Source organism: Podarcis raffonei, chromosome 10 (genome assembly GCF_027172205.1).
Source record: "Podarcis raffonei isolate rPodRaf1 chromosome 10, rPodRaf1.pri, whole genome shotgun sequence".
Classification (NCBI taxonomy): domain Eukaryota; kingdom Metazoa; phylum Chordata; class Lepidosauria; order Squamata; family Lacertidae; genus Podarcis; species Podarcis raffonei.
In genome coordinates, this window is record NC_070611.1 from 71363334 (window position 1) to 71374815 (window position 11482).

The window sequence follows — 11482 nt, forward strand, 5'->3', positions numbered from 1 at the left end:
AGGACAGATCCTGAAGCTGAGGCTCCAAGACTTTGGCCACCTCATGAGAAGAGAAGACTCCCTGGAAAAGACCCTGATGTTGGGAAAGATGGAGGGCACAAGGAGAAGGGGACGACAGAGGACAAGATGGTGGGACAGTGTTCTCGAGGCTGCCAACATGAGTTTGACCAAACTGCGGGAGGCAGTGGAAGACAGAAGTGCCTGGCGTGCTCTGGTCCAAGGGGTCATGAAGAGTCGGACACGACTAAAGAACTAAACAAGAAAATAAAAAAGAAAGAAATGCAGTAGCAAAATTTACCAACCATCCAGGAGTGGCAGGTGAAGATGATAGATTTTGCAGAACTTGCCAATTTGACAGTAAGGATCCGGGACCAAGAGGACCAAAGATACAATAAAAATTGGAATAAATTTATTGAATATATAAAGGAGAACAACAAAAATATTAATACACTAGCAGGACTGGAATAACACCTCCAATGTAACACAGTAGAGTTATGACAAAAATATACGCAAAAAGTATGAAACCTGCTGGTTTCAGAGAGAATCTGCTCCTCAGGCTCTAAGTCTTGAAGCTTCAGGGGTTGCGAGACCCTCGGAGCAGATGTTTCGAGCTCAAGGTTGATCTGGGAGAAGCAGTTAGGAGCCTGGGGCAGGAACAGATCACAGCCGTCCTCCATCACACACAGCAGGGATCATTTGAAGTCAACCTGAGCAGGAGGAAGAGAGATTGGATCAAGCCGGCTCGGAGGTTGCGGCTCTGATCTGCTTTCTGAAAGCCCCTTTGATGTGGAGCCAGAACATTCCCAGCTACGCAACCGTCTCCCTGTCGGCACATCTGAGATCGAGAAACGGGCTCCGACAGACCAGGCCTCGGACCTGGTTTCCATTAAGAAGTCAAACAGCTGTGAACCGGCTCGCCTGAATTAAGAGAGAAATATTAGCCCAAGGTCTCTGAAGGAGGGCTAGGAGAGAAAAGCGAAGGCTCCCTTTCGTTCTCATAGACTTGAATCGTCATAGTTATGTACTGAGTTGAATAGGATCCAAAATGCAGCAGTCTGATTGGTCCTAGAACAATAGGATTCAGAATGCAGCAGTCTGATTGGTCCTAGAACAATGCAGCAGTATGATTGGTCCGCAGGAGCCACCCAATCCAGCTCCAGATGGAAGTGAATCCACAACCTGATTGGCCTACAGGAGAATCCTGGAATTAGCCAATCACGTGCAGCCCATTGTGTAAATGTATATAAAGCAGATACTTTGGGGGAACATTCATTCCTCCTCACCACTATGAGCTGAATAAAGAGTGTGAAATCCACACTCGACTCTGAGTATATTTCAGTCATGCTGGTTACGGGGTTCCTACAAAACATGGCTGCCTGAGGAGAGGCCAGCCCAAGACATTTTGCTGCCTGAGGCAACCTAAGGCCCATGGCCACAAGTGGCACATGGAGGTTATTTAACTGGCCCACGAGCCTCACCCGAACCGAGCGGCCTGCTCAGCGAGTCCCCGCGTGCTGTACTAATCCGGTGTAGCACAGCATGGGGACTCACTTTTGCTGCACCAGAAATCCTCTCTGCGTGGGCGCCAGAAATCACCGGTGCAGGCACTCACACACACGCATGATCTGGCCCACAGAGGGATCTCTGCTGGAGTGAGCCGGCCCAGGTGAGGTAAACCTTGCCAACGCCTGATGTAACCTGTCTCCTCTTTTCCTGGCTAAACACACCTAGCTCCTTCAACTGTTCCTCATAAGGCTTGGTTTCCAGACCCTTGATCACCTTGGTTCTCTTCCTTGAGGCGAGCTGAGGCAATTGCCTCGGGTGGCAAGATCTGGAGAGGCAGCAGATCCTGATGTAGATCGCTATTCCCTACTTGTTCCTGATGTAGACCTGCACTCACCGCTTTCCCCCTGGTGGGGAGGCAAAGCACCGTTTTGTCATTCACCTCAGGAGCCAAAATGTATTGGGGTCACCTGGTGGAATCGGGAGGAACAGGTAGGGGAGCTACCAGCTACCCCCCCAAAAAAAACCTCCACATCCTTCTCTCTCTCTCTCTCTCTCTCTCTCTCTCTCTCTCTCTCTCTCTCCAAATAAACTGCAAAAAAATAGTACTCCTACCAATGCCTCAAGTCACAATAAACTGCAACTCCTCCAAGCAACTTCAACAAAGGCTGAGGGTGCCTCATGTACAGATTCTGAGAACAAGGAGATATGAGAGATCTTATCAGCAAAGGGACTTGCAAACATCTCCAAGTGGGAGGCCAAGGAGTAAATCTTCCAGTGTCTTTGATCTCCTAAGCACTCTTATTTCTTAGACATGTTACACAAGCTAGTCAGAGACTTGTTATGCAAGTTTCGCAGGACGGGCTAGCAGAGCTGCGCTGCATCAGGCTGCAGGTAGGGGTTGCATTTCTGAATGCCCTCCCAGGTTTTATTTTATTTTTTAAAACCCCCACAAATCCTCCTCTTTGCATGTAGAAATCTAGCACGAGAGAGCGCGAGGTTTTGCAAAGGCTGATGTGCTAGTTTACCGCGAACAGGGGGCTTTTTTCACATGGGTAAGGGGCAACAGCTAGAAACACAGAAAATAATGACAATAATTAAAAAGTGAGCGTTAATAGAATTAAAACTACTTATATAGCTTTTGAAGGACGCGGGTGGCGCTGTGGGTTAAATCACAGAGCCTAGGGCTTGCCGATCAGAAGGTCGGCAGTTCGAATCCCCGCGACGGGGTGAGCTCCCATTGCTCGGTCCCTGCTCCTGCCAACCTAGCAGTTCGAAAGCACACCTGTGCAAGTAGATAAATAGGTCCCACTCCAGCGGGAAGGTAAACGGCGTTTCCGTGGGCTGCTCTGGTTTGCCAGAAGCGGCTTAGTCCTGCTGGCCACATGACCCGGGAAGCTGTACGCCAGCTCCCTCGGCCAGTAAAGTGAGATGAGCGCTGCAACCCCAGAGTCGTCCGCTACTGGACCTAATGGTCAGGGGTCCCTTTACCCTTTTTAAGGGACAACTGTATGGAATTGAGAGCTGCACCATAAAGAAGGCTGATAGCCAAAGAATGGATGCTTTTGAATTCTGTTGCTGGAGGAGACTCTTGAGAGTCCCATGGACTGCAAGAAGATCAAACCTATCCATTCGGAAGGAAATCAGCCCTGAGTGCTCACTGGAAGGACAGATCCTGAAGCTGAGGCTCCAAGACTTTGGCCACCTCATGAGAAGAGAAGACTCCCTGGGAAAGACCCTGATGTTGGGAAAGATGGAGGGCGCAAGGAGAAGGGGACGACAGAGGACGAGATGGTTGGACAGTGTTCTTGAAGCTACTAGCATGAGTTTGACCAAACTGCGGGAGGCAGTGGAAGACAGGAGGGCCTGGCGTGCTCTGGTCCAGGAGGTCACAAAGAGTCAGACACGACTAAACAACTAAACAACAACAAGAAGATTACTAACAGAAAGGCTTCTGGTTTCTTTAAAAATGTTAATTTGAACATTTTTTTTATCTCATCATAAAGAATATTCCAAAAATCTTTGACTTTTCTGCATGTCCACCACATGGGGATGGTGGGGGTGCAAGACAGGGTCTTCTCAGTGATGGCTCCTCCTGGAAAACTCTGGAACTCCCTCCCTAGAGAATCCAGACTGGCTCCCTCCTTGCTATCTTTCTGCTGGCAGGTGAAGAAGACCTGCTTGTTCCAACCGTCTTGCGGGAACTGACTGCTTATAATATAATGAAAGTGCTGGCACTGTTTTTATTGTAATTATCTGTATATTTTTAATATAGATTATGAATGCCATGGTACTTTGTGACCATTACAATATGACTTTTGTTGTAATTGTTCTGTTTAGCTTATTCTTTTCGTTGTTTTACAGAACGTCATTGTTCTGCTGATGATTTGCAATTGTTTTACTGAGAACTTGTTAATCACTCCATACGATTTATGTTTTGTTCGCAATGTTCTATTGTTATCACTGCTTGTGAGCCGCTTCGTGATTCACGAATGAATCACAATAGAAAGTGGCATAAAAATATGAGAAATGTAATGAACAAATGCGAAAATGAATTGGATGGATGAATAATAGATCTTACAGCTTGCATATGAAACAGAAACAGCTGGAAACTCAGAAAATAATGACAATAATTAAAAAGTGAACATTAATAGAATTAAAGCTACTTACATAGTTTTTAAAATAATGCTGTTGTTGTTTTCTACGCTTTTAGCTGTTACCTTTTTATTTGTAAGCTGGCTTGAGTCCCTGCTAGGGAAAAGGGTGAGGTATACATAGAAGAAGAAGAGGAGGAGGAGGAGGAGGAAGAAGAATTTATTATTTATTCCCCACCCATCTGGCTGGGTTTCCCCAGCCACTCTGGGTGGCTTCCAACAAAGTAACAAAATACAGTGGTCTGTTAAACATTAAAAGCTTCCCTAAACAGGGCTGCCTTCAGATGTCTTCTAAAAGTCAGGTAGTTGTTCTTCTCTTTGACATCTGGCGGGAGAGTGTTCCACAGCGTGGGTGCCACTACTGAGAAGGCCCTTTGCCTGGTTCCCTGTAACTTGGCTTCTGCAGTGAGGGAACCACCAAAAGGCCCTTGGAGCTGGACCTCAGCATCCGGGCTGAATGATGGGGGTGGAGACGCTCCTTCAGGTATACTGGGCTTTTTAGGGCTTTAACAGTCAGCACCAAGACTTTGAATTGTGCTCAGAAACGTACTGGGAGCCAATGTAGGCCTTTCATGACCGGTGTTATGTGGTCTCAGCGGCCGCCCCCAGTCACCAGTCTAGCTGCCGCATTCTGGATTAGTTGTAGTTTCCGGGTCACCTTCAAAGGTAGCCCCATGTAGAGCGCATTGCAGTAGTCCAAGCGAGAGATAAGTAGAGCATGCACCACTCTGGCGAGACAGTCCGCGGGCAGGGAGGGTCTCATCCTGCGTACCAGATGGAGCTGGTAAACAGCTGCCCTGGACACAGAACTGACCTGTGCCTCCATGGACAGCTGTGAGTCCAGAATGACTCCCAGGCTGCGCATCTGGTCCTTCAGGGGCACAGTTACCCCATTCAGGACCAGGGAGTCCTCCACACCTGCCCGCCTCCTGTCCCCCAAAAACAGTACTTCTGTCTTGTCAGGATTCAACCTCAATCTGTTAGCCACCATCCATCCTCCAACTGCCTCCAGGCACTCACACAGGACTTTCACCACCTTCACTGGTTCCGATTTAAAAGAGAGGTAGAGCTGGGTATCATCCACATATTGATGGACACCCAGTCCAAACCTCCTGATGATCTCTCCCAGTGGCTGCATGTAGATGTTAAAAAGCATGGGAGAGAGGACAGAGCCCTGAGGCACCCCACAAGTGAGAGCCCAGGGGTCTGAACACTCATCCCCCCCCCCACTTTCTGAACACGGCCCAGGAGGAAGGAGCGCAACCACTGTATGACAGTGCCCCCAGCTCCCAGCCCCTCTAGACGGTCCAGAAGGATGTTATGGTCAATGGTATCAAACGCCGCTGAGAGATCCAGCAGAACTAGGAAACAGCTCTCACCTTTGTCCCTAGCCCGCCGGAGATCATCAACCAGTGTGACCAAGGCAGTTTCAGTCCCATGATGAGGCCTGAATCCCGACTGGAAAGGATCCAAATGGTCCACTTCTTCCAGGCGTGCCTGGAGTTGTTCAGCAACCACTCGCTCAATTACCTTGTCCAAGAATGGAAGATTTGAGAAGAAGAAGAGGAGGAGGAGGAGGAATAGCAGGAAATATTTTTAGTTTAAGATGATATTGGAAAGCTGTTACATGCAGATACAATGAAATTCGGAAGGGAGGGATTTGGGGAAGTCAGTTAACAATGTTAATAAAATTGGGCTTTTAAGGGATATGGGATTAAGGTTGCTTTTTTATTGTTGTTGTTTTGTTTTTGTTTTTTAGTATTGTATTTTCCCCCCCTTTGGTATTTTTTTTGTCTTTTTCTATGTCATATTTGTTATAATTGTGGAAAACTCAATAAAAAAATTGAAAAAAGAAGAGGGGGAGGAGGAGGAGGAGGAGGAGGAGGAGGAGGAAGAAGAAGAAGAAGAAGAAGAAGAAGAAGAAGAAGAAGAAGAAGAAGAAGAAGACGACGAAATTATAACAACCAAGGATGATGGAAAATCATAGAATCTTAGAACTGTATAGTTGCAGGGGACCCCAAGGGTCATCTAGTCCAACCCCTGGCAGTGCAGGAATCTTTTGCCCAACATGGGACTCGAACCCTCGACCCTGAGATTAAGAATCTCCTGCTCCACCGACTGAGCTACCGCGTTGGGCCTCCCAGGCAAGATGTGCACCTGGGAGTGAGGAACCTGTTGTCCTTGTCCCCCCCGAAGTTTTTGGACCACAACTCCCTCCACCCCTTTGACACTGGACCATGCTGTCTAGGGCTGACAAGAACCGGAGTCCGTCAACATCAGGAGCGTGATGGATTTTCCCCCTTCCGTGATGCAGAGAACAGCTCTGAAGCTCTCCATCTGCCGGGATGTTAACGGAAAAATCCGAGGGCTCCCTTGGACAAAAACATAGGCACCAACCAGGATAACTTGGAGCAAAACAGCAGCCTGTAGGCTTGGCCTTTATTGAAGACTGTCGCGACAGGACTCCCACCCGCAACAAGATGAAGCAAAATGGAAGCCCAGAACAAAAGAAGACCCAACTTTTATTAGTTACTAATCCCCCAAACTACACCCCTAAGACTACATCACAACTACATCACAAAAAGGAGGGGTTGAGGGAGGAGTTGTGGAGGTAACCTGAGTGTCCTATCACCTGGCTGGTTCCTCCTTTCCCCCCTCCCCAAGTGTACTTTCCAGGTGACAAAGGGGAGTTTGCAGTTTCCTGCCCCCAGAGGGAAGAGCTGATCATTGTCCTTTGTTCCAGTCCGTGCTGAATCCACTCCCATATGCAAGTTCCTTGAGATCCTGATGGTCTTCTGTCTAGGACCATCAGGGTTGGCATAGCAAGTGGGCAGGGCTCCTGTGGATGTGCTGGTATGCTCAAGGGATTATGGCCTGTAGTCCTTCCTTCATGGAGTAAAATAAAAGTGGAATGGTGCAGATCCGATGTATGGTTGATTTTCTATGAATTTATAACAGTAGCGTAGCGTATGTAGTGTGTGTGTGTGTGAAGTTTGTACAAACTGAATGATTGAGGGGGGGGTTTCCTACGACAGGGACACAATACTGGCGGCGAAGGCGGACTCTACAAATGCCAGGCAGCAATTAACCAGGCGCAGCAGGCACAGATCGCGGGGGTTAAGGCGCCATTGCGTCAGCATCCTTGCACGGCAAGCATGGCTCCAGAAGATCCCGGCGAAACGAGCTGCTCTCTTACAGAACTGTCTCCAATTTTCCTTCCCTCTTCTCTGCATCTGTTTCTGTTTTGGGGTTGATGTTTTTCCAGCCCTGGGGCAAGAGAGGCTCTCCGGAGGAGCCCAACTTTTTAGGCCGCCAGTGGCATCCAGATCGAAAAGAGGAGGCCGGCGTTATTTGTTTAGCTCTGAAAACATGAACGCCGAAATGGCAAAGGCCACGCATTCCATAGGGATCTCCGAAGGTTTAAGGAAAAGAAAAGGGAAAAGATGAGCCAGAAAGGGATGAAATCTTTTGGCTCTCGTTCCCAATACATTGTGCGGGAGTGTTTGGCTGGGAGGGGGTTCAGGAGGAGGGGGCCATTCTAGGAAGGAATACGGGTGGTTCGCCTTCATGGCTGGAGAATTACCTGGATCCAGAGCCCAGAAAGGCCATAGCCATAGCTGTCAACCGTCCCTTATTTGGTGGGAAAGTCCCTTATCCCAGCGCTGTGTCCCGCTGCTGTCCCTTATTGATGATGTCCCTTAAATTTCCCGGGTTTCAAAGGAAGCAGCTCCTCTCCCTCCCTCCCTGCCAGCCAGGGAGGAGAGAGGCTCCAGCTGTGTTGCTTGGCTGCGTTGCTCACCCAATAAGGAGTCTAAGAACGACTGGGGGGTGGAGCTTGCATGCCTTGTGCCGATCAAATTGGCCGCGTTGCCTGGGGACTCGCCTTTGCTCAGCGCTTCTCAGCGGAGAGGGGACGGTGGTTTTCCTTGCTGCATCCCCTTTGCCGGGTTGCTGCGCTGTGGGAACCACCGCTTGAGGCTTCGTTTGGCTGCTGGCTGGGCTTTCTGCCTTTGGCTCGGAGGGGCTCAGAAGTTGAACCTAGCTGTGCCTGGAAAATCCCTTGTTTTGGCTGCTGATCCCTTATTTTCAAGGCTGCTGGTCCCTTATTTTCAAATCTGTAAGTTGACAGCTATGGCCATAGCTCACTTGTTGAACATCTGCCTTGCACAATAAAGGTTCCAGGTTCAAATCCTGAAGCTTTGAGGGGAAGTGTGTGGAACGGGTCTTGGTGTTTCAATTTCTGGGAATGGAGTTGAGAGATTCCCTAACCTGGGGAGAAAACAGCAAAGACCTGATGAAGAGAGCACAGCAGAGGTTATATTTTCTGAGAATCCTCCGGAAAAACAATCTCTCAAAGGACCTGTTGATGGCATTTTACCATTGTACTGTGGAGAGTGTATTAACTTATGGTCTGTGTGTGTGGTTTGGGAGCTGCACGGTCAGGGGGAAAACAATGCTGTCCAGGGTTGTGAAGACTGCGGAGAGAATAATTGGGTGCGCTCTTCCCACCTTGGATCAAATCTATGCTTCCAGGTGTCAGAAGAAAGCTGCAGAGATAGCGCAGGATAGTGCGCACCCTGGAAATGATCTCTTTCAGCTTCTGCCTTCTGGAAGAAGGTACAGGGTTATAAAGACCAGGACTAGCCGCCTGAGAAACAGATTCTACCCAAATGCGATTTTGGTTTTAAACACAGTGTAAGGTAGTCAATGCGACGCGGGTGGCGCTGTGAGTTAAACCACAGAGCCTAGGACAAAAGGGTGGCGGTTCGAATCCCCGCAACAGGGTGAGCTCCCGTTGCTCAGTCCCTGCTCCTGCCAACCTAGCCGTTTGAAAGCAAGTCAAAGTGCAAGTAGATAAATAGGTTTCCATGCGCTGCTCTGGTTCGCCAGAAGCGGCTTAGTCCTGCTGGCCACATGACCCGGAAGCTGTATGCCGGCTCCCTTGGCCAATAAAGCAAGATAATAATAATAATAATAATAATAATAATAATAATAATAATAATAGTAATTCATTATTTATACCCCACCCATCTGGCTGGGCCTCCCCAGCCACTCTGGGCGGCTTCCATAGAAACCAAAAATACAGTAAAATGATGAGCGCCGCAACCCCAGAGTCGGTCACGACTGGACCTAATGGTCAGCGGTCCCTTTACCTTTACCTATAGGAGTATATTGTATTTAATTATGGGGTATCAGAGTTTTTAGGAGGCTAACCAGGCTGGGATAGCAGGGATAGCAGGCTTGTTGGTTTCTGAATGTCTGATGTAGATTTTCAATTTTGTTGTTCTGTATGGCACAATGACAATAAATATTATTGTATCGTATCGTATCATCTCCAGGTAGCAGGGAACCCGGCCTGAAACCCTTGAGAGCTGCTGCCAGTCAGTGTAGGCCATACTGAGCTAGATGGAGCAATGATCTGACTCAGGATAAGGCAGCTTCCTATGTTCTTATGGCTCCTCTTCAGTCCAGTCCCTGACACTGAGTGAGCTGACATCCACATTGTATGGCGCTAGTGGCAGAGGAGCCTCTGGTGCTGATTGGCTTATTGCAGCCAACTAATCTGCATGGATTCCATGAATGGGCAGCATGGATTCCATGAATGAGAAGCAAAGTCAGGGCTTTGGGGCGGGTGTGTTGGCAATGGGTCCCTTGGTAGGGTGCAACCCCTGGAGCTGCCTTTGAACACCCCCAGGACTTCGCCTTGGATAGCTCAGTTCATAGAAACATGGAATTGCAGAGTTGGAAGGGGCCTGAGAGTCATCTAGTCCAACCCCTACAATGCAGGAATACGCAGTTGTCCTATAAGGGGATTTTACCTGCAACCTTGGCGTTAATAGCACTGCACTCAAACCAGCTGGGCTACCCAGGCTGGTTAGAGCATGGTGCTGATAACGCCAAGGTTACAGCTTCGATGCACATTTCGGACAGCTGCCTCACGGCCTAGGACCCTCGTACCTACGGGACCGCCTCTCCCGGTATGCCCCACAGAGAGCCTCAAGGTCCATAAATAGCAACACCCTAGTGGTCCCGGGCCCTAAGGAAGTTAGATTAGCCTCAACCAGAGCCAGGGCCTTTTCAGTACTGGCCCCGGCCTGGTGGAACGCTCTGCCTCATGAGACCAGGGCCCTGCAGGATCTGATTTCTTTCCGCAGGAGCTGTAAGACAGAGTTGTTCCGCCTGGCCTTTGGCTTGGAGCCAATTTGATTCCCTCCCTCTCTTTCTTTTTCCTTTCTCCTCCTGTGATGAGGCTGCATTTTAATACTTTCATGTTTCAATATTTTAATGTTGTATTTTAATGTTGTTTTTAAATTGTATTCATTTAACTTGTTTTTATTATTGCTTGTTAGCCGCCCTGAGCCCGGCCTTGGCTGGGGAGGGCGGGGTATAAATAAAAATTATTATTATTATTATTATTATTATTATTATTATTATTATTATTACAGTGGTACCTCGGGTTAAGAACTTAATTCGTTCCGGAGGTCCGTTCTTAACCTGAAACTGTTCTTAACCTGAAGCATCACTTTAGCTAATGGGGCCTCCTGCTGTTCTCAACCTGAAGCAAAGTTCTTAACCCGAGGTACTATTTCTGGGTTAGCGGAGTCTGTAACCTGAAGTGTCTGTAACCTGAAGCGTCTGCAACCCGAGGTACCACTGTATTCCTGCAGAGGCTTGGACTACAATTCTGTGATTCTCCTACAATGATGTATCACAAGGGACATCTGAGTGATGATGACTCTCTGTCTGCTAAGTTTCCAAGGACTTTGGGGGGGGCCTGGAAACACGGTTTCCAGATTTCAGCCAATCTGGTTTACTCACTTCCCACCCCTCACTTGTGGGTTGGGAGCCAGAGTCGGCGATCTTTATCACCAGCGTTTTCAATGTATACTTGGAAAACATGTCCGTGTGACGCACTCCTTCTTTCCTTTCCCTTTTATTCTTCCTTGAGCAAGCAAACGAGCGTTTAATATCTGATGCCGTCAGAGTTCAGCGCAGACCGCAAAGGACAAAAGCCGACAGGCTTGGAAGCCACTATAAATAGCACAGCCCTTCTATTGTATTTCATCTGAATACATGTCACAACGCTCTTTTTATAGCCTCGCTGAACCTGATGTTTTCGTTGGCTGTTCAAACCCTGCGGACCAGAGAAGTCAGAGGAACAGCGGCCATAAAGACACCTCCTCTCTTTCTTCTTGAGGAATCCCATCTGTCCACAAATACCTACTCTGAGCTCTGTTTCTTGGCCCCTTTAGAGCATGACAGAAAAGTTGGGAGCTGAACTCAAAAGCCAACTGCCAACCTTCCATCCCTTCCCACGCAGGGAA